Source organism: Patella vulgata, chromosome 4 (genome assembly GCF_932274485.2).
Source record: "Patella vulgata chromosome 4, xgPatVulg1.2, whole genome shotgun sequence".
Taxonomy (NCBI): domain Eukaryota; kingdom Metazoa; phylum Mollusca; class Gastropoda; family Patellidae; genus Patella; species Patella vulgata.
The window spans coordinates 61,722,707-61,745,466 of NC_065882.2; the positions used below are offsets into that span (position 1 = coordinate 61,722,707).

Below are 22,760 nucleotides of genomic sequence, written 5' to 3' on the forward strand. Positions count from 1 at the left end.
TTCCCCCCATTTTGTTTTGTTACTATGATTTTGACTAGTCGTTTCGTGGACATTGTACAGAGCCGTCGTTATCAATTGCGATTTGGGTCGGACTAAACGTCCGCTACTTATTGCTTGATAGGTATCTAAAACGGTATAAAAGTATCCGTGCATCAGAAATGAACAGTACTCTTTCTGAACATTTCTGATACACGGATACTTTTCTGCATGTACTGCAATTAAACAGGACAGTTTTATCAAAGGTTGCCAGTGGCAACGAGTATAAGTGGGTTGTAACCTCAGTAAAGTTGTTGTTCATGTATACCAATCAAAATATATTTCAAATCGGTACAGTCGGATAGAAATGATTGTTTTGGATCCTGGATCCAACAGCAGATGATTTGATTTTTGCTACTTATTGTCGTAATTTGCCCAGGTATCAGCATGTTATTATATAGGTGGTGGGGTATTTTGAGTTCAAAACCCATTGAATTTGCTATATTTTTTTTTCTTGTATCTAATTTTGTGATGTCCGTATTGAAGTTTTTTTGCTATGTAAATGAGTTTTACAGAATCAAAGAGCTAGTGGCACGGAATCATTGATACATTACATTCTCGTAGCTTTACATTGCAGGTATCTGAAAATTGTAGATTTGAGATATAACGTTACTAGAAAATGTTATGTTTTTGTGAGGTATTGGGGCATTTCTAATACTTGTGACGATAATAAGATGTGAGGTGGGCAGTGGTTTAGGCCACATAAATAGGTGATGAACGTGGTACATGAGAGAGAGAGAGAGAGAGAGAGAGAGAGAGAGAGAGAGTTTAAACAAGATAGGTCATTTCGGGACTAACATATGTTTCAATTTTATTTCAATGATTCGCTTGCGAGTAGGGGGAAAACCGGAGAATCGGGAGAATATCCACGAGGATAGCAGACGACCCTACTCCTTGCCACGTACAAGCGGGGAATCGAAACCACGCCACTTGACTTAGTGACAGGTCTTATTAACCATTCGGAGACCGAATGCCCCGGTACATTAAAGACGACCTATGCCAAAATTGCATCGCTGTTAAACAAACGAGATTTTATTTGATGGAGTTAAAACGTTTCTCTGTTGGTCGAGTAGACCGTCTATTTCATTGCGTTTTAATCAGGTTAGTTTCATTTCATTTCATTTCTGAAAAGGTCTAAGCTCCAAGCCTAATAAGGGTAGACAAGTTAAGTTGAAACAAACTTTTGCCACTAACAAGTACAATCATTGAATGAATCATAGACATAAGAACTGCAACTGTAGTGTTATGATTGTCTTTCATAAAACAATATTTTTTATTCAAGATGTCTGAAAAGGATTTGGGGAACAGGCTTAGCCTATATACAACCCCTCTACCCCTCTTGTGAACTTACCCATCGAAATCCCCAGAAAACATTGCTATAGGGCAGTCATCAAGTACCTGCAACTGAAAGGACTAACCCCAGCACAAGATACATGCCGACATGGTCTCCACTTTAGGAGATAATGCCCCTTCCTTTTCCACAGTAAAGAAGTGGGCTGTCGAATTTAAGCGTGGCGGGGAGAATCTTGACGATGACCCGCGGCCCAGAAGGTCATTAACAACAAATACTCAAGAAAACATTACCCGGGTGCATGACTTGGTGATGACTGATCGATTATTGACCTCTCGCATATTGCAAGCAATGTGGTTATCTCTCGTGAGAAGGTTGAACACATTATTGCCAACGAGTGAGGAATAACAAAAGTATCTGCATGTAGGGTGCCAAAGCACTTGACTGCGGATCAGAACGTGTCAGATTCCTGACGTTCCATGACAATCTACGCCTTTTTGAAGCAGATCCTGTTAATTTTTTGGCCAGTACCCAAAAAAGCCAAGTCGATTCCTTCTGCTGGAACGCACACTTCAGTCTTTTGCGAGACCAATGGTATTCTGCTGATAGACATAACTTGAAAAAGGCAAGACTATAATATCATTGGAAGATATTATGATGATCTGCTTAGGCAGTTGTGTGAAGCTATCACTAAAGGCGCGCTGTTCCACGGTGATTGTCATGTCAGCGATCCATGATTGTGGCTTCGAACTCATTGACCATCCACCTTACTCACCCGAATTTGTCCCGTCAGACGTCCACATGTTTCGAAAAATGAGAAAGGAACTAGCCGGTCGTCATGAACGACATTTTTTTTTTAAGTTGACCTAAGAAAATGTCTTCCTGACCGGTATCCAGACCCTGCAGCATCGTTGGCAAACGTGTATACACCTCGCGGGGGAATATGTAGAAAAGTAAATGGAAACCACCGACTTTATACAGGTCTTTCACTGAAAGGCTTAGAACTTTTCAGCCAAACCTTGTAAATTAGTTTTCAGGGTGGCCGATAACCTTCCGTAATTTATATAGTGTTTTAGTTGTTGGGCATATCAGGATAAAGTCAGTGGTTCAAATAATTTATCCTATTTCAGTATCCAAGTTTCAAGGGTTGCTAAAAGTAAAGGCAAAACGTAAATGAAAGAGAAAAAGTAAAACAAACAGAAAATTGAGATTCTAAAGGTTAACTGACGGTTATTTCGAGATAAATTGGACACAAGAGAACTCTTTGTTCAGTTTTACCTTGTTTTTTTTAAGGTTTAAATTAAGAAACGATATCGAAATCCAGTTTATAGATTTGTTAACGTATAGATTATACTCGAAGGTTGTATGTATACAGTGTGCCTTTTTCTATATTACTGGAAACGTGTAATCTTTCATTTCCTTATTTATATGATTAATTTGTTTAATTATGTAATAAAAAAACATAAATGAAATCTAGATAGTGAATATGGTTTCATTATAAATCTCTGTCACGACAGTTTTATCGAGCAGGACATCTAACAGATTTATTTGACTATACATTATAAAAATCAAATATTCCTTTTGAAACTATCAAATGGGTGTGTTAAAGAAATGAGTGGAGTTTTTATACGCCCACATTTTCATGTGGACGTATATTGTCGTTGCCCCTATCCGTCCGTCCGTCCGTCCGTCCGTCATTCTACAATTTGTTTGTGGACACTCTACAGACCACAATTCTTATCCGATTTTGACGACACTTGAAATATAGGTTTATCCCCAAAAGATCTCGGTTGCGTTCGGTATTGGCATGTATCGAATAGAAACTTCATGGATTGTGGCCCCTGATTGTGGACGGTCTACAGGTCACAATTTCCATCTGATTTTGATGAAAATTGAAATGCATGTTTATAACCCAAAGATCTTGGTTCCTTTCAATATTTGCGCATTTCGGATCGTAACTTCCTGAATTATTGCCCCTGATTGTACAAAAAATCGCGTTTTTAGCTTGTGGCCCCTCTAGAGTTCACAATTATTATTCGATATAAAAACCCATTTAAGTATATCACCGTTACACCGTAATGTCGGTTGAGTTCGATTTCGTGAAAATCGGACCAGAACTGCCGGACAAAATAGCCACCCCTCGTACGCAAATAGTTTTTAAAAAATAGGGTATATCAAGGTTGTGGACCCCTTAGAGGTCTTAATTTTTGCACGATTTTGAATAAACGTTAAATACATGTTTATAACCCAAGGATCTTGGTTCCTTTGGATATTCGCGCATATCGAATCGTAACTTCCTGTGGCCCTTGATTGTACGAAGTCCCTCTAGGGGTCACAATTTTAATCCGATTTAAAAAAAAAAAACCTTTGAATACATCACCGTTATACCTTGATTTCATGAAAATCGGACCAAAACTGGCCGCCCCTCGTACGCAAATAGTGTAAATATATGGTATATATCAAGGTTGTGGATAGAGGCTACAATTTTGATCCGTTTTTGATGAAACTTTAACTTTATGTTTATATCACACAGATATTGTTTCCTTGTGATAATCGCACATATCCGAACGTAATTTCTTGGGTTATGGCCCCTGATTGTTCGAAAATTCGCTAGAAGTCACAATTTGTATTCAATTATTAAAAAAGTTTAAATATATTACAATTACACATCAAAGTTGAGTTCGAATTTCGTAAAAATCTGACCCAAACTGCCGTACAAAATGGCCGCTACTTTTACGCAAATAGTGTAAAAAGTATGTAATACCCAGGTTGTGGACACTTTAGAAGTCACAATTTTTATCCGAGTTTGATGAAACTTGAAATGTATGATAATGATCCAAAGATCTTGGTTCCTGTCCATGTTAGCGCATATCGAGCCGTTACCTGATGGATTATAGCCCTGATTGTACGAAAAATCATGTTTTTAGCTCGTGGACCCTAGAGGTCACAATTTCTGTCCGATTTAAAAAAAAAAGTTTAAATGCATCACCTTTACACCCTAATGACGGTTGAGTTCGAATTTCGTGAAAATCGGACCGAAACTGCCTGACAAAATGGCCACTCCTTGTAAGCAAATATTGTAAAAGTATATAATACCAAGGTTTTGGACACTCTAGAATTCACAATATTTGATTTTAATGAAACATAAAATATTTCTTTATATCCCAAATATCTTAGTCCATTTCGATATTCGCGCATTTCAGACAATAACTTCCTGGATTATGGCCCCCTGACTGTACGAAAAATCGCTTTTTTCTTTAGCTTGTTCTCTACACATCTCTTACAAAATGAGAGCGTATCTTGCCTGGCAACCGCTGGTTCTGGTATTCAATCAAACATCTTCATACCTAGTTCGGGCATGATTAATTAAATCAAAGATCGTCATACCTAGTTTAGTATCGTATAATTAATTAAATCAAACATCTTCATACCCAGTTGGCTCTTGTATGGTTAACTCAATCAAGCATCTTCATACCTAGTGATGTCTTGTATGTTCAATTCAATCGAACATCTTCATACTTACTTATAACTTGTTATAGATGGTTAATTCAATCAAACATCTTTAGATCTTGTATGGTTAATTAAAACATCTTCATACCTAGTTAGATCTTGTATGGTTAATTCAATCAAACATCTTCATACCTAGTTAGATATTGTATGGTTAATTCAATCAAGCATCTTCATACCCAGTTAGGTCTTGTTATAAATGGTTAATTCAATCAAAGGCATGCTGATATGGTCAGAGCAAATCTATTCAAACACATTCATTCTCTACGCATAAATCTCATACGATGATTTACGAAATCAAAATAGTTGATTTTGTGTTCATCTACACGGGTCTATATAATACCATTACTTCCTATTACCAAGCGACGTTTCGCATAGATTTCTCTAGTCTTTATGAAGCCTGCTCATCTGTTTTTTCATCTGTTTGATGGTTATTACTTGATGATGATTGATTGAACCGAACACACGTTTCAATAGGTATATCTTCTATAAGTCATTCACACCTGGGCTTGACTGGTGATTATCCTAGATCCTTTTATACACGAGTTTTATGGGGTTTGTTTTGTCAGAAATGAAATGAAATAGGATTTAACGTCCTACTATTCTGCTCCGACTGGGCTAATGAAGACGGGCATACGCTATACAGTGTTTTATGAGGAACATTTTGGCCGGACGGCGGCGCTACGGCCTACTTATATCGAATTCCAACTGCCAAGGGATCTTTAACGTGCACGCCAACGTGTACACGGGAGCTCAAATTTTCGTCCCATCCGAACGACTATACGTTGTTCTTTGCCAGGCCCTCGGTCCCGCACCACTGACAAGAAGGAACCACCCCGATGAACTTTCTCGGCCAACGTAGGGATCGAACACGGGACCCCGAGGTTAGCGAACCAACGTCTTAACAACTGAGTCACTGTGGCTCCTGTCAGAAATGAGGAGACTGGCTTCACTTCATAATATAAATCATAATAGTTAGATCTTCTGACGTTTAATTGCGAGACACATATTATATATCTAACATGATATGATATATAAGCCTTGATGTCATCAATATAAGAGTCTAAACCATCAAACTTATTAATGAAGATTTTTCACTCTGAGCATATAATATAATTCATAAAATCACCTGTGGACTTCAATATTAAAATCACCATTTATCTGTCAAGGTTCTAAATGAAGGATCAACCGTATATTACTCTTTACTGAACCATGTGATTGATGCTGAAGGCAAGAAACAGTGAGTGATCTATTCATAATAACACTTAAATCACATCGAATAATATTGAAACTTTAGTTAGGGTAAGAAATAGTCGTTAAACTAAACGCAATAAAACCCACCAGATAATTCGTAAACTACCATTTCTTCCGGTAATAATATGGCAACGTCTGTATCTTAAATGCTGCAGGTCGATGTACATAAATGTCTGCTGCTCTTAATAGCTGAAGAAATCCATTTAGTATTGTATCCGTTTAAGACTTATAAATCAGAGTATCATTGTGATTTCAAAGATACCTGCGGTCTGGTAGATATACATGTAGTTATTCGACATTACTGAAAAAGATAAAAAGTTCAACAAATATATTCTTTCTCAAATCAATCAGACAGAAACATTAAACATGCCAAGTCAATATACTTGATAACCATGGTCTGGTAACCATCGTCTAGTACCGTTCACATTTCAAAAGAAGTGAATAAAAGATCAAAATTTCTTTTTTAGACCAATTGTAAAAGATCAAAATTTCTTTTTTAGACCAATTGTAAAAATCATTTAAATTTAGAGTATTTTATTAGACAAATTGAAAATTACACATTTAGAAGAACTGTTCTCCCTATAGAGGGGGGTTGGGTGGCCGAATGGTTAGCACGTGCGTGCTGTATCATACGGGCTGTCATTGAGTCAAATGGCGTGGTTTCGAATCCCCGGTTGTACGTGACAATTAAACCATATGTTAGTCCCGAAATGACCTAGTTTGTGTCGAGTGGACGTTAAACCCCATTTTTCTCTCTCTCTCCCTATAGATCTAATCTAAATACAATGGAAAACTAACTATAAAAATAAATCGTTTAAGGACAATTAAAATCTAAGTTTGTTTTGGTTTACATATCGATATGAAGTAAATTATTTTGTAGTACTTCATTATGTCGAATTGGTTCTGTCTGAATAGATATTACACAATAAAATTACGGACATAGTTCTTGAATTCAATCGTATCCTTTTATTATACAGATTGTCTCAGCTAGCATCCAGATGTTTTTAATGGGCATTACGTAAATCTCTAGACGCCTTGGTTTGGATCGTTTAACTCTTTTTATTTTGGACAATTCGTGAGTTTCTGCTTCACTTAAATCACATGAAGCTTGAAAATGATTCATTTAAGAGTCGAAATGTCTTCCCTGGAAGACTTATTCTCGTAAAAAGAATACCTTAGACATCCATACAAGACGCCATTAATTTAATTTATTAACTGAATTTGGGATGTGATATTTGAATCACCAATTATATGGCAACCATTGTTTATAGAGGTATATATAGGTTACATAAACTCAGTAAACTTATTGTTGGTGGAAACAAGCATGTTTAAAATGACTACAGTCGTATTAAGATTGACACGTGAAATCAACAGGAGCTAATAACTTGTTTCAGAAATGGTCGATTTAAATAACTATTTCCACTAGTACCGTTAATGGTGTTTGATCTTAACGGTGTATTTGAATTTTTTTACGACTTTTTCTAAAACTGAGATACAATCTACTGTGAAACACCTTTTTTATCAGCATGTTATTTAAAGGTAATGGTTTATTTTGAATTTACCCTCTATAATGCGGGTAGTTCAGTCGCATGAACACACATTCTTGAATTTGCTATATATTTTTCCAATATCCAATTTGTCAAGATTATCAAATGCGAGACATTCAAAGGTGTACTAAAATCGATTTAGAGCTGTGTTGGACAAAAAAAGTCAACGATCTTTCGTGAAGAGAGAGTCGCAGCACATTTTCCGCCACACATAATGGAACCAATGTATTGTCAATGACCCAGTGTCGTACTTTGAAACACAAAGTGCCGAAATGTAACATTCTTCACGCAAAGTTTTTAATTTGTCAACAAGGTTTGCTTGTTAGAACACACTTGTCTGCAGTCTATATTGTGCTCACTGTTCCATCGTTGGACGTAAAGCTGACACGTTTGATCTCGGGGCATTTTTGGTACGAGTAATTGCCCAACTGATTTGTAAATAAACCCAGAAACAGTTGCTTAAAGGAAGGCCTTTTAGATCCAAGTGGCCCGAAGTAAAGACGGAAGTTATTAGTTGTGGAACCATTTATAGTGACCCGATTCTGTCATCAATGACATCCGTGTACTGGCAGATATCGTGATTCAACATAGCTGAAATAGATAAATAGTGTAGTTAACCGCGGTGGCTCAGTGAGTAAGACGTTGCCCACTAATATAACCTGGAGGTCCTGTGTTGATTCCGGTATTGGCCGAGAAAGTTGGTTGGGATTTCCAGTCGTGGTTCCGTCTTATCAGTGGTGCAGTACGGATGGCCTAGTAAGGGACAATGTATAGTTGTTGGGATCGGACGAAAAACCGAGATCCCGTGTACACGTTGGCGTGTTCGTAAATCAACCCATGACAGAGTAGGCCGTAGTGTCGCTGTCTGCCCCACCCCCACACTCCTTTAGCACACTGCATGGCACACGCCCGTCTTCATTAGCCCAGTCGGCACAGAACTGTGGAACGTTAAATCCAATTTCAGTAAGTATATTTTTTTTCGCAGACCGAAAGAAAGGTGAAGTCACTGTCTAACACCATTCATTATCCTCAGATACTCATCGTCTAGCACCATACTCGTCGTATAGTACCATTCATTATTCTCAGATACTCATCTTTTAGTACCGTTCATTATTCTCAGATACTCATCTTCTAGCACCATTCATTATTCTCAGATACTTTTCGTCTAGCACCATTCATTATTCTCAGATACTCGTCGTCTAGTACCATTCATTATTCTCAGATACTCGTCGTCTAGTACCATTCATTATTCTCAGACACTATCTTTTAGTACCGTTCATTATTCTCAGATACTATCTTCTAGCACCTTTCATTATTCTCAAATACTCATCTTCTAGCACCGTTCGTTATTCTCAGATACTCATCGTCTAATACCTTTCATTATTCTCAGATACTCGTCGTCTAGTACCATTCATTGTTCTCAGACACTATCTTCTAGTACCGTTCATTATTCTCAGATACTCATCTTCTAGCACCTTTCATTATTCTCAGATACTCGTCGTCTAGTACCATTATTCTCAGATGATCACCGTCTAGTACCGTTCATTATTCAGAGGAAGTGCTTGAAAGATCACAATTTCTTTTTTTATACCAAATTTTTGTAAACAAAACCCCTTTAAACATAAACTATAGAGTATTTTATTAGGCCAATTGAAAATTATTCATTTAGAAGAACTGTTCTCCTCATAGATTTACCAGAGCAATAAATCCTGAGATATATGGAATTAAATGATGACCCCGGTTTACATATTACCCCCTCCCACCCACACACACGCACCCCCCCCCCCCGCACACACCCTAATATAGTACATTCCTCGTTAAATATACCAGGATAGAGTATTTACCATATAACATTTTAAATTATAACGAAATAAAATAAACACCACCCAATAAAACAAAATATAATAATAATAAAATTTTTAAAATAAATGCGACGCAGAAAAAGAAGATTGAACTTAATTAGTCAATTAAGAGTTATTTAGTTCCGTTTAACTCTGTATTTAAAGTTTTAAATTAAGAAATGATATCAAAGAAATGGCAATAATTACTGAAATTCGTCAATTGGTCAATTAAGGATTATTTAGTTCGGTTTAACTCTGTACTTAAAGTTTTAAAATAAGAAACGAAATCAAAGAAATGGAAATAATTACTGAAATTTGGTTTATAGATTTATTGACGTTAAGCGTTACTGTCTAGAAATTGGACTGTTAAAGGCCAATTAAATGGAATTCATGTCAAATGGGTTAACAGACAACTCTTTAACCAGTTTAATTATTTTTGTAACTTTTAAATAAAGAAACGATTTGAAAGAAATGGAAACAGAAATGGTGTTTCTTTTTATACTGAATTATGTTCCTTTGTTGACGTAAAAGCAGTGAAAATTCTGTTTTTAGGTTGAGATACTTGATTGAAGGTTGGTAATTGCTGTATATAGTACCAGCTACAGACGTAGTTCGCGTTTCATACGATTCCGTAATATCCTCGAATGAACTATGATCCTTTGTTGATTTCAATATATTCTTTTTTCATTTTCTTTTTTTAAACTATTATAGCGATAACAATCAGCTCTCTTTCTAAATTTGACATAATGCATCAAAATGGCTGATAAAACAATATCAAATTAAGCCTTGACGTCATCAGTATAAGATTCTAAACCATCAAATTGACTAATATAAATTTGTCACACTGAGTATATAATATAATTTATAAAACCACCTGTGGACTTCTACATTAAAACCACCATTTATCTGTCAATGAAGGATCAATTGTATATCACCCTTTACTTAACCATGAAATTGACGCTGACAGAAAGAAACAAGTGAACTATCATATAATAAAACTTAATCGCATGGTCATTTCCTCAGAAAATTATAAAGTATGCTAACGTCATCCCGCATAAAGGAGGTTGGTGTACATTTAGTAGTTTAATTCGTTTAGACTTACCCTCTGATACTTTTCATTCTAGACGGAAGTTATCAGCAGTGGGACCATTTCTAGTGACCCAATTATTTGAAAACATCAATGGCATTTCAAACACATTCTCGGTCTAGCAGATATCGGGATTCGACAAAGCAGAAAAAGATGAATAGTTCAGTAAGTTTGGGGAGCAGCGGTGACTCTGTGTAAGACACTGACTCGCTACTCTAAGGTCCGGTCTTCGATCCCGGTGCTGGAAAAGAAAGTTCATCGGAATTTTTCGCCGGTGTTCTCCCTTGTCACTGGTGCAGGACGGAGGGTCTGGCAAGGGACAACATACAACATAAATAGCCGTTTGGATATGACAAAAAGCCAAAGTCCCTATATATACACGTTGGCGTACATGTAAACAAGGCCACAGTGACGCTGTCCAGGCAAAGCTTTCCCCAGTGCACACTGTATGTCATATGCCCATCTTTAATAGCCCAGTCGGTGCCTAACAGTAGGACGTTGAACCTCATTTCATTTCTTTTCAATACGTATATTTCTTTTTGTTAAACCAATCAGACCAAAACAAAGGTAAAGTCACAATTCTCAGATGCTTATAGTACTCGTGGTCTTCTACCGTTCATTATTCTCAGGTAACCAAGGTCTAATACCGTTCATTATTCTCAGATAACCATTATTCTCAGATAACCAGGGTCTGATACCGTTCATTATTCTCAGATAACCACCGTCTAGTACCGTTCACTATTCAAAGGAAGTGAATAAAAGATCACAATTTCTTTATAGACCAATTTTAAAAATCCTTTAAACTAAGATTACAGTTTTTACACCAATTGAAAATTATACATTTAGAGAACTACCGATCTACCAGACTAAATACAATGGAATACCCAACAGAAAATAAATTGCGAGTTCGTTAAAGGCCAATTAAAACGTAAGTTTGACTTGTGGTGAATTCGTCTGTAGTTTGTCCTGTCTGAATGTATAGATATTACACAATTACGGACAAAGTTCTTGAATTCAGTCCTAACCTTTTTATTACACAGACTGTCTAGGCTATAGCCTCCAGATTTTTATAATGAGCAAATTACATTATGTAAATCTCTACACTTCTTGGTTTTCCTCGTTTAATCTTTTTTTTTTATTTTTTACCATAACCCAGATTCTGCTTGAAAATGATTCGTTTAGTGTCGATATGTCTGCCATGAACAGTTGGGACTTATTCACAGACAGATAATTTAAGGTAAAATTACATTTATTAAGAATTTGGTATGGATTTCGTAATGACCAATTATAATCACGAATTATATGAGACTATTACTTATAGAGTTATTATTTTTTCTTAAAAAATTAAACAAATGAAATTATTTTTTGTTATAAACTTTGAGATATATGACTGAAGGTTGTTACACGATTTATAACAGAGTTTCGTGAGGTTCCATTATTTTTTTGTCCCCCGCCTTTCGAGGAAAACAGGCGACTATTAAAATTGATCTATCTGCTCGTCTGTCTGTCTGTGCGTCTGTCTGTCCGTCACACTTTTGGGGGCACAATAACTCTCCTTCTAATTGAGCTAGAATGTTCAAACTTGGTGTAGGTGTATATTAGGTGATCGCCTTGATGGAGCCCGAAGATGAGTATAAGCAGAGATAAGTAATTTGATTGGTAGATGCTTTGGGACACGATAACTTTAGTTCTAATTAAGTGAGATTGATGAAACTTGGTGTGTGATTTCATTACATCAATACCTTGACTAAGATCAATAATGAACATTTACTGATCAGGGTAAGCAGAACGGTAAGCAATTTGATTGGTCGAGACTTTGAAACGCAATAACTCTCCTAATTTAGGTAGAATGTTTTAACTTGGTGTAGGCGTTCTTTACGTGAATGCCTTGATAGAGTTCGAAGATGAGCATTTTCTGCTTAGGGTAAGTAGAGATAAGCTATTTGAGTGGTTGGTGCTTTGGGATACAACTTTGATTCTAATTGAGTGATAGTAGTGAAACTTCGTGTATTTATTACACCAATAGCTTACTTAACAAAGTTCGATGCTGAACATTTTCTGCTTAGGCAAAGTAGAGAGTTCAATGGACTTTGGAACACAATCACTCTCCTTCTAATTGAGGTAGAATGTTAAACTTGGTGAAGGTCTTTACTAGGCGAATTCCTTGACAGAGTTCGATCATGCGCATGTTCTAAGCAGAGATAAGCAATTTGGTTTGTTGAGACAAAGAAACACGATAACCTAATTGGGTGTGAGCGATGAAACTCCCGAGTATAGATTCATTATATCAATACCTTGAACTAAGTAGCGATAAGCAACTTGATTGATTAAAAAGATAAATTTGCAATTGATTACTTTAGGTCAAACTTTGAGGTATTTAATGGAAATTCGGTACACTGTTTTACACAGCAGAGATCAAGAGAGCAGTTAATAGAATTTGTTCCAGCTATACGTATTTGGATTATTCAGTCTCTGATGAAGCCGGTAGGGACATAAATACTCTCAGGTTGTTTGTTTTTTGATAACTTAGAATGGGCAATTAAGTGTTTGTAACCACGCCCCAACCCCACCACCACCACCCGAACATATCTGTGAAGACAGTAATTAAACAAGCATCATGCAAGAGCAAAATATGTGATTAAATGTCTAAATATTAGTTTATACAACATATAAATCCAAAATAAAGACCTGCTCTTGTATAATGCATCTTTAATTAAGTGCTAATGTATCAGTTAGGATATATTTTAAACTGAAAAGATAGATATGGGGTGCTCCTTTAGTTTTACCGAACCTTCTTAAGAAAAATTATATTCGTGTCTGCTGTTTTTGTCCACCGTAAGTAGATGCTCATGAATGTTTTAAATTTTTTATACCATACATCCACGTAGGCGGTGAGTATATGATTATCCCCCGTGTTACAGAAATAAACGAGTCAGTCTTCACAGTTATAACCCCAATTTCTTTGTTTTTACGCTGAATGTTGAAACTTGAAGAAACATTGATTAACGCTTTCATGAACTATAATACACAGCCGTCTGAAGCCCGTGGAAAATGAACGCGTTTCCGTTGGGTACTAAATGGTCATCAGTTTAGTATAGGTTGTTATATTATGGAATATAATTATATCATTATTTCACTAGACTCTCATTATGAATAAACTATTATTATTATTATGTTATGATGGATATCTACTTATCACCATCTATAAAAGGGTTTAATTAATAGAACATTTTCCGTTTTGACGTTTCCCGTCAGTGTTGATCTCGCCTTCATTATCAGCGTATTGTCCAATATGTTGAAAGACAATCTATTATCTGAATATTTTTTTCTTATTTATGTCTTTAATATCATGACTGATATCGTAATGTTGCATTCTACTAGATTACAAACCCTGTTAAAATGTATATAACAGGATACAATTATATGGAAAATGTTTTACATAGGTGATACCTTTCCCCAACTTACTTATCCGAAAACAGTCCGTCTTCATTTACCCAGTCGGAGCAGAACAGTAGAACGTGAAACCCCATTTCATTTCATTTCTCCGAAAACACCCATGTATATTGTTTATATTAGAATCCGGGAACAGCTTCTCGATAAATTGAAACACGTTCAATACGTTATTACCCGGATCACAACTGGCACGCATACGCACGGGCAAATAGCACTTGTCCTCAAAGGGAGATGCTAATTATAGGCCGCTTTATGCAAATGAGTATTTTGGGGGAATACTAACCCTAATCCTTTTTAGAAGACTGAACTTGAATCCAATTTACCTTCTACCCCTCTTAAAAGGGGTTAGGGTTAGTATTCCCATACTCATTTATATAAAGCGGCCATTCTGGGGACACCAGAAATTCTCAAACCTCCCCAACCGGCCTACAATTAGAATATCCCGTCCTGGTTTCGATTCCCCGGTTGTACGTGACAAGGAGTTGGGTCGCATGTCTATCCTCGTGGGTTTTCTCCGGCTCCTCTGGTTTCCTCCCACTGTTAAAGACCCCTACGCGCAAGCGAATTATTGAAATAAAATTAAACCATATGTTAGTCCCTAAATGACCTAGTTTGTGTCGAGTGGACGTTATCCCCCCTCCCTCCCTCTCTCTCTCTCTCTCTCTCTCTTATCCAGTCCTCAACAGATTACCAATTGAGTACGTCAGAGAATTGGATTTTGCACACATGATGGCAAGACACTAAAACGTGACACTATTACAGCACAATCATTAATCTATTCTTGCACTTTAAAATACCACCATCCCTTTAAAAATATTCAACATTATATAAAAGGAACTTTCTTGGTCTAAATTCTATCTGATTTATACCGTTCGGATTTTAAACAAATAAAGTAAAAAAATGGTAACCATAAAAGGATTAATATCTTTTTATGTAGAAATCGACTGCAGGTCACATCACAAAGGTTATCACGGTCATTATTTGTCTAGTTTCATTACTTTCCAATCTTTTGTGATAAACGAATTTTGTAACATTATTAGCACCCTAAAATAACCGTTAAACATCATAGAATATTTCTATCTTCGTTATTTTAGCGTTCCCACCGAGATAACAACATTTTCCTTCTCACTGCCAGAATAATACCCCTAGATATCTTCAATTATTATTACTTTCGTAAACAGCCTTCAAAGCTAAAATTAATTATTTTATCGACTAATAGCTCATTAAATGAAATAAATGTATAGCAACATCATGGCAAGATTTTAATGGATGATGTGTCCTGGGTCAGCAGGTGTAAAAATCGTTTGGCTCTAAAAAAAATCAAGATAAAGAGATAGAATATTATCTATTTTTAAGATGCTACCAAAAGAACAAATTTGGCTACAGCAGGGCATCTGTATTAACCAAGATTGCATGAAACCCCCAAATGCATTAAAATTCTGAACTTGCCGAGATATCTAGAGTTGTGTATGCTTTAGGCTAATGGAAACACAGCCATACCTGGTTTGTTGTTAAAGAACAACTCTTAGATCCCCACCTCCGAGTACGCCTCTCTTTTACGTTTTGAAACCCGAACCTTCTGTTACCAATTATATTTATTAATTGAAACCGGGTGGGGTCGTATCCTATGAAGTATCCCATTGAAAGTCAGAAATATTTAGAATATAGTTATCTCCTTGTTTAATCTTTTTTTGAACGCAAAAACCTATTGATTGGGATTACTCTTTTGGACATAAGGAGGAACTTTGTCAATCGATTCTCAAGAACATTCCTTTTAATAACTACTTTGTAATTCACTATTTTTAGATTGTAGTTTTGGTTTTTAGTGACTTTGTTGTATGTCTGGAATCAAGCATGCCAAGACGTTGAAAATTTAAATTATACAAACTCTGTTTTAGATTTGCCAAACATACGGACTTTTTCACATTAATTGTCAACTACTATACCCCTTGACTTAATGATGGCATTGGAACCAGATTAAATAATGTAAGTAACTGTATTGAAATTTGTGGCAATAAGCAACACACGTGCCTGGTTAGAGCTCTTGTATGATTGTCGTGATTCGAGTTAACGGCAAATCAGCATAGAATCGTGCTCGTTTTCTTCAATAAATCAAACGAAATGACTTTGTTATTAAGACATGCTTTGATTTGAGAGCATTAACAAGCTAAGCAGGTCATATTGTACATTAAGATTAGATTGAGTAATTAGATGAATTCTAGCTGTGATTATTAGCTGTTGTACGACTTGGTGTGATCAGAATAACTAATATAACATGTACTACTGACATGATTTGAACTGTAATATTTCTTTAATACAATTACTGATAACCACCTCATTTACAGTCAATCTCCGAACTTAATGCATTGGAACATTTAACTTGTTGGGTGATTCAAACAAGGTAGTGTATTAAAATAGAATTTGATTTTAGGAACAAGTGAATGATGCTTAATGACTAAATGATATATTTTATGTAATCCATTGGAGACTGTTCCACCTATAAAGACAATCGTATTACACGAATTGTATATTATCCAGTATAATCATAGTATCGTGAATTGTAATTTATCATGTTATCAAGAAATACATTTAGATTTATGATTTTACACCCCCCCCCCACCCCACTTACCTCTCAATCCCATTTCTTGGTTTGGCCTGCGCTGGCTCGCTAACCCGGATCGATCCGGCGTGACATCCCCTTGTCAGTGGTGCAGGGCATACAGAGAGCCTAGTAGTTCGTATGCGACGAAAAACCAAGGCCCCGTCTGCATTGTGGTACACGTGAAAGAACCCTTGACAGTTGGAATTCGAAATAAGAATAGACCGTGTAGCGCATAGCCCATTGCATTGTGTATGCTCGGATGGAGCAGAACAATAGGACGTTATTTAAACTCCATTTCATCATTTCATTTCGTTCATTTTATTTCAATTCTTGGTGCCCTCGTACATGTACTATTAAATATCTAGCTGGCAAAATTCCAATATTACCGAACTGTCCGAATAAACATGGATAATGTTTCAAGTTATTATGACATAAACTTCTGTTAAAACCCATATAAATCTTGATAAATTCAATATTCCCTGAAAAATGAATCTTTTTCTGAAATTAAACAGATTACTATTGGACGTTTAATTCACGGGAATACAACTCCGGTGTGTCTGGTTTGTAAGCCATCAAGCAATTACATTCTTGAATCACCCAAACTGCCAGCGTTTTTGTGAATTCGTCGATTGATTACTTAAAAAACTAACGCTGAAAAAGAAGATATAACACGGTAATCTGATATAGATTTCTAATAATGATGACACAAGATCGACATTATTAAAACTGAAAATATTGTTATTGTTTCCCTGTGTATTGTTGATGTGACAGGTCTTGTGGGGCTAGAGAGAGAGAGAGAGAGAGAGAGAGAGAGAGATGGGGTTTAACGTCCACCCGACACAAACTAGGTCATTTCGGGACTAACATATGGTTTAATTTTATTTCAATAATTCGCTTGCGCGTAGGGGTCTTTAGCAGTGGGAGGAAACCGGAGGACCCGGAGAAAACCCACGAGGTTGGAAAGGCGACCCTACTCCTTGTCACGTACAACCGGGGATTCGAAACCACGCCAGTGGACTCAATGACAGGCCGTATGATACAGCACGCACGTGCTAACCATTCGGCCATCCAACCCCCCTGGGGCTGGAGAAAGATCCAATACCAATATAGTCGGGATAGTCTTGGCTTGTCACAGCAGATCCGTGATCAAGATACCATTGGTATATTAATGTTTTAATAAGATGACCAGAAGTAAATTGATATCTATTATCGTGTTCGGTTACAATTATTTATAACGACTTCCGGTAGGAAGTAGAACTTATAATTCACTGTCCGAGCAGCGGTAGCTAGACCTGATCTGCCACTGGTTTCAAAACTGTTTTTCTTAGGTTCAAATGATTAATCAAAACGACTTCCGGTAGGAAGTAGAACTGGTCATTTCCTGTCCGAACAGCGGTAGCTAGATCTAATCTGTCACCGGCTGCTTCAAAACTAGGAATTATTAAAGAATGAGTACGTGTTTTTCTGATGTTCAAATGATAGAAACTGTTTCCTAATGTCGATTATCTCATTGACTAACTTGTTTCCTAAATGATAATCAGATTATGTTGTTTGTTCAACATGTGTATCACAGATTCTGGAACCTTGTGTCAGGCTTGATAGAAGCTGATCCTAATCCTTTATAATTAGTTTAAACAATTTATTCGATACATCGAACCGGACTGAATATAACAGTCATATCGTTATAATCAAACGTTGATTCTTTTTCTGGGTAGATTTCAATACCAATTCCCAATACGGCACCATATGAATAGTACGCACGAAAGTAATTCCAAGCTGAAAAATCCGAACACTCTATTGTGAACATCTTGATTGTAAATAAAGGAGCCCGTCTTGGATACCTAGCTATTATCACAATCGCTAAAATCACATGTTTGTTCAGTTTAACCAATATTGGGTATTGCGCGTGTATTTAATAACACGAGAAGAGAGGGAAAAATGAATACGTGTTCGCACTCTTCTCTTTAAACGGAACATTAGCTTCTACTTCTGAAATGAAATGAAATGGGGTGTTCTACTGTTCTGCTCCAACTAACTAGGCTAATGAAGACGGGCATACGCTATGAGGGAAATTTTGTCTGGACATCGCCCTACTGCCAATGGCTCTTAGCGTTCACAGGACCTCGGTTTTCCGTCCCGTTTGAACGACCATAGGTTGTCCCTTGTCAGGCCCTCCATTCTGCATTACTGACAAGGAGGGGGGGGGGGACACGCCAGAAAACCCCGATGAACTTTCTCGGCCAACACAGAGGTCGAACACCGGATCTCCATGTTAGCGAGGCAACGTCTTAACATGGCTCCTACTTCTGAAATGCATGTCGTAGTAACCTGTGTCGTGTATTTGACTGAGCATGCGTAATATAACTTGATCTAATTTCCCATTCTAGGAGTTCATACACATGTTTCTAGCACTCTTGTAATAGTACAAATTATGTACTATCAGGTCCACTTAAAATAATCTATTTCATTTATTTATGACATTGCTTGATGTCTAATGCCTTAGGCCAAAGCTGGTTTTTGCAACATTAAGGATAATTTTAATAATAGACCTTTTAACAAGTGGCTCCAATCCGAGACCTAACACTGTCTAACTTTAGGGTGTTATTTTCCAGAATGGCGCGTCGTAAATGAAATCTATTCAAGTCTTAAATAGGCTGTTTGTGTCCACGTTCTAGATTTACATCAACATCGGTAAAACCAGGACCAAGGAAATCACGTTCTTAAATGGGCAGAGTTACTGAAATTCAATTGTCAATCACATTCTGTTGCTATCTATAGTTGATCAAATTCTATTACTGCCTAAAAATACTTCAAACAACTTAATGGATAATTTTGAATCGCTTCAAACGGGTTTTGTTTTTTTTCTTGAATCGGTTCAACTGTTTTTTTGAATCCATTTTCAAGTAAGGTAATTTAAACCAAATTAACAGTATTATACCTGTGTAATATACAGCCAACGCGTCAATGAAGTATATCTTTAGAAATCGATGGTATATTTTAAGCCTGCCTAATGTTAGCCTATATTTTGTCAGTACTTGCTACTTTGTTTTAAACCCAGATGTTCTGATCACAGGAAGTGTCCTATAAGTCCATTAATTTTTATTGATTCATTCAGATGGTTCTCTTTGAGTCTTTAATTTCTCTACGCCTTCATATATTTCAAATTGGTTACGTTCTCACCCACGAGTTTCCTATTGGTTGAAGTTATTATAGTGGGACTTGTAGGCAGTATTTGGATGGAGTTACATTTTAATATAAATGTATATTAAATCACTTAAAGATGTCAGAGATAAACTTGACTATTGCAGGTCTTTCTTTTAGCTTCAAATGTTATATGAATTATTATTTATTAAAATAACAAGCCTATAATCAACCCTCGAAATTTAAAACTTTTAACGATACAATCGCGGTTTTCAAGAACCATTGGACAATGAACAATCTGCGATATATCTTCAAACAGTCAGTCATAACATCGCTCAGTATAAAGTAATTTGAATGAAATGTTCAATATATTCATTTTTCATTATCTATTTTTGAACTATTATAGGTAGAACGTCCAGGATTTTATCAAATCTTACATAATATATCTTTCATACAAGATCGGGTGTTCAATCCCTGCATTGGCCGAGAAAGTTCATCCAGATTTTCCGGCGTGGTTTCTCCCTTGTCAGTGATGCAGGACGGAGTGCCTGACAAGGACAGCTGTCTAGTCGTTCGGATTGGACGAAAAACCGAGAAACCGAGGCCCCGTTCACACATTGGCGTGCACGTAAAAGATCCACTGACAGTTGGAATTCGATATAAGAGTAGTCCGTACTGTCGCTGTCCGGGCAAAATGGCTCTCATAGCACACACTGTTTGGCGTATGCCCGTCTTCATTAGCCCAGTTTGGTGCAGAACAGCAGGACGTTAAACCCCGTTTCATTTCATTTCATTTATATTTTGTTATACGGCGATTTGTTTTTATTTGTAACCTGTCCCGGGGCGGTGACAACTCAGTTTTGGTGAGTTTTTTTTTTCATTTTTGAGTAGTGTCGTTTTTTAATTTGTTCTTTTATATTAGTGAAGTTTTCGGCATATATCATATTATTTATGACAAGTCCATAATATACATATAGCTTTCATTCACTTGTGGATATCCCAATATTAATTTACTATATTACGTTGAATATAAATGATTGCTGTATTTCTAAAAGGAAAGACAAATTATTAAATTGATATCTAATAATTGGAAAGTAACCATACACTGTAAAAGATCGGTGCAGTTAAAACCATAAGCAGTTTGCGATTCAGATACATCCATCACGTGTAACAGATACTAAATAAACGATCATGTATAATTGTAGACACCGACGGCTTGAAATGTGTTTTAGATGAACTATGCCCCTATGTGTGTATACCGCAATAATGTTGTTGTTCTTAGTGTTTAATGTCCGCTTCCACCAAAGGTGATATCGCAATAAAGTTGTCTTATTTTCATTTTTATTATCTTAGCGCACTAGCAGGGGTTTTTCCTGTTGGAGGAAACCGGAGTACCCGGAGTAAACCCACGAGGTTGAGAAGGCGCCCCTATCTCCAAATCACATACGCTCACAACAGGGATCGAAACCATAACCTAACCGCAAGCCATAGCTGACCAGCCAGCTAGAGGTCGAAGCGCGGCACTCTAGCCCACCAGGCGATCCCCCCCCCCCACCAACCCTTTCTTCAATTATGTCTAAAGGTATAATTTAAAATGGGGAAATATGCATCGTATAAAGAACTGTAATTAATCATCCAAATTAATAATTGCTCAATTGTAACTCATTTTAGCGTATTTATGCACCGAATATTATGGTGTATTGATTATATTTTCTTTTTTTTTTTTAAATTTAGATAACATGCATAAATGAGTAAATTACATTATACACCTATTAGTGCGCATATATTGATTGTACATAAAGTTATATTGGTCGCATGTATTGGATTGTACATAAAGGTATAACGGTCTAATTGTTGTGTGAGAGAGAGAGAGAGAGAGAGAGAGAGAGAGAGGGGGGGGGGTAACTTCCACTGGATACAAACTAGCTCATTTCGGGACCAACATATGGTTCAATTTTAATTCGATAATTCGCTTGAGCGTAGGGGCCTTTAGCAGTGGGAGAAAACCGGAGTACCCGGAGAAAATCCACGAGGTTGGACAAGCGACCCTACTCTTTGTCCCACCCCCCCTCTAATTGTTGAACACCAGCCTGGTGGAAATTTGTAAATTTAAAGTTGTAGTTGAATAAAGTCTATTTGACGATGGTCTATGTTTTTCTACCAGAAAGGAAACAACTACCTCCTATATCCTGAAGCACAGTTTACGGTTGAGAACCGAATAAACACTCTTTCAGTGTGTTTCTTTTACTGAATAGATGACCTAGTTCAAAATTTGCACTCATACATGTAGAATTCAATGTGTTAATTAGATTTCTTTAAGTTCCTGTAAAATAAGAGTTTTTAAAGCCAGAGAATTTCTGCCGTCACAGCGACGATATGTAATTTTTATCGGACTAAACGCTCTAAATAAACAGACATTTTAACTGTGACTCTTAGACGTTATTCCATGAAAGCGTAATTGCCGAAAGAGTTATGTTATGAAATTTGATTTATGATTTACGTTTCATATTAGATTACAGATCCGAATATTTATATGAATCAGAAAGATGTATTAGTTTTGTGTTTATCAGACAATTTCTGTCTGTTATCGAAGTCAACATATTGTACAGGTTTGATAACCCCATCCATCATTCTAGGATAATAGTCCAATAGACTACATTTATTCCAGATGATCGGCATACATCTTTACATTTATTTGATCAATAATAGAATATAAAAATTGATTTAAAATGTGTTTATTTGATTTTACTATTACAATGTAGCCTTCCCAACAACTGGTATTCCGCTATACACATCCAACGTGAGCCGGATTAAAGCAAAACAGGGCAAAATAATGTCTGCTTCTTAAACGGTTCCATGTTTCATAACTAGATTGTCCTCTACTTCTAACGAACGAAAACGGTGGTGGCTGCTGCAATAGTATAATGTGTTTCTTGTTTTTCTATTTAATTGGTATATAATTATATGGAAATCATCGTTTTGGTAATCGAGTGTTACTGCT

General features: G+C 36.5%; 1 protein-coding gene across 1 annotated transcript in view; it reads left to right on the forward strand.

Annotated features, from left to right (window-relative positions):
* LOC130012394 (5-hydroxytryptamine receptor 1B-like) overlaps positions 1-22,760 on the forward strand; it is a 99,752-nt gene that overhangs the window by 16,815 nt on the left and 60,177 nt on the right. The window contains exon 2 of the mRNA XM_056100230.1: positions 11,720-11,800. The gene's annotated coding sequence lies outside the window, so the exon portion shown is untranslated. The remainder of the gene's footprint in view (positions 1-11,719; positions 11,801-22,760) is intronic.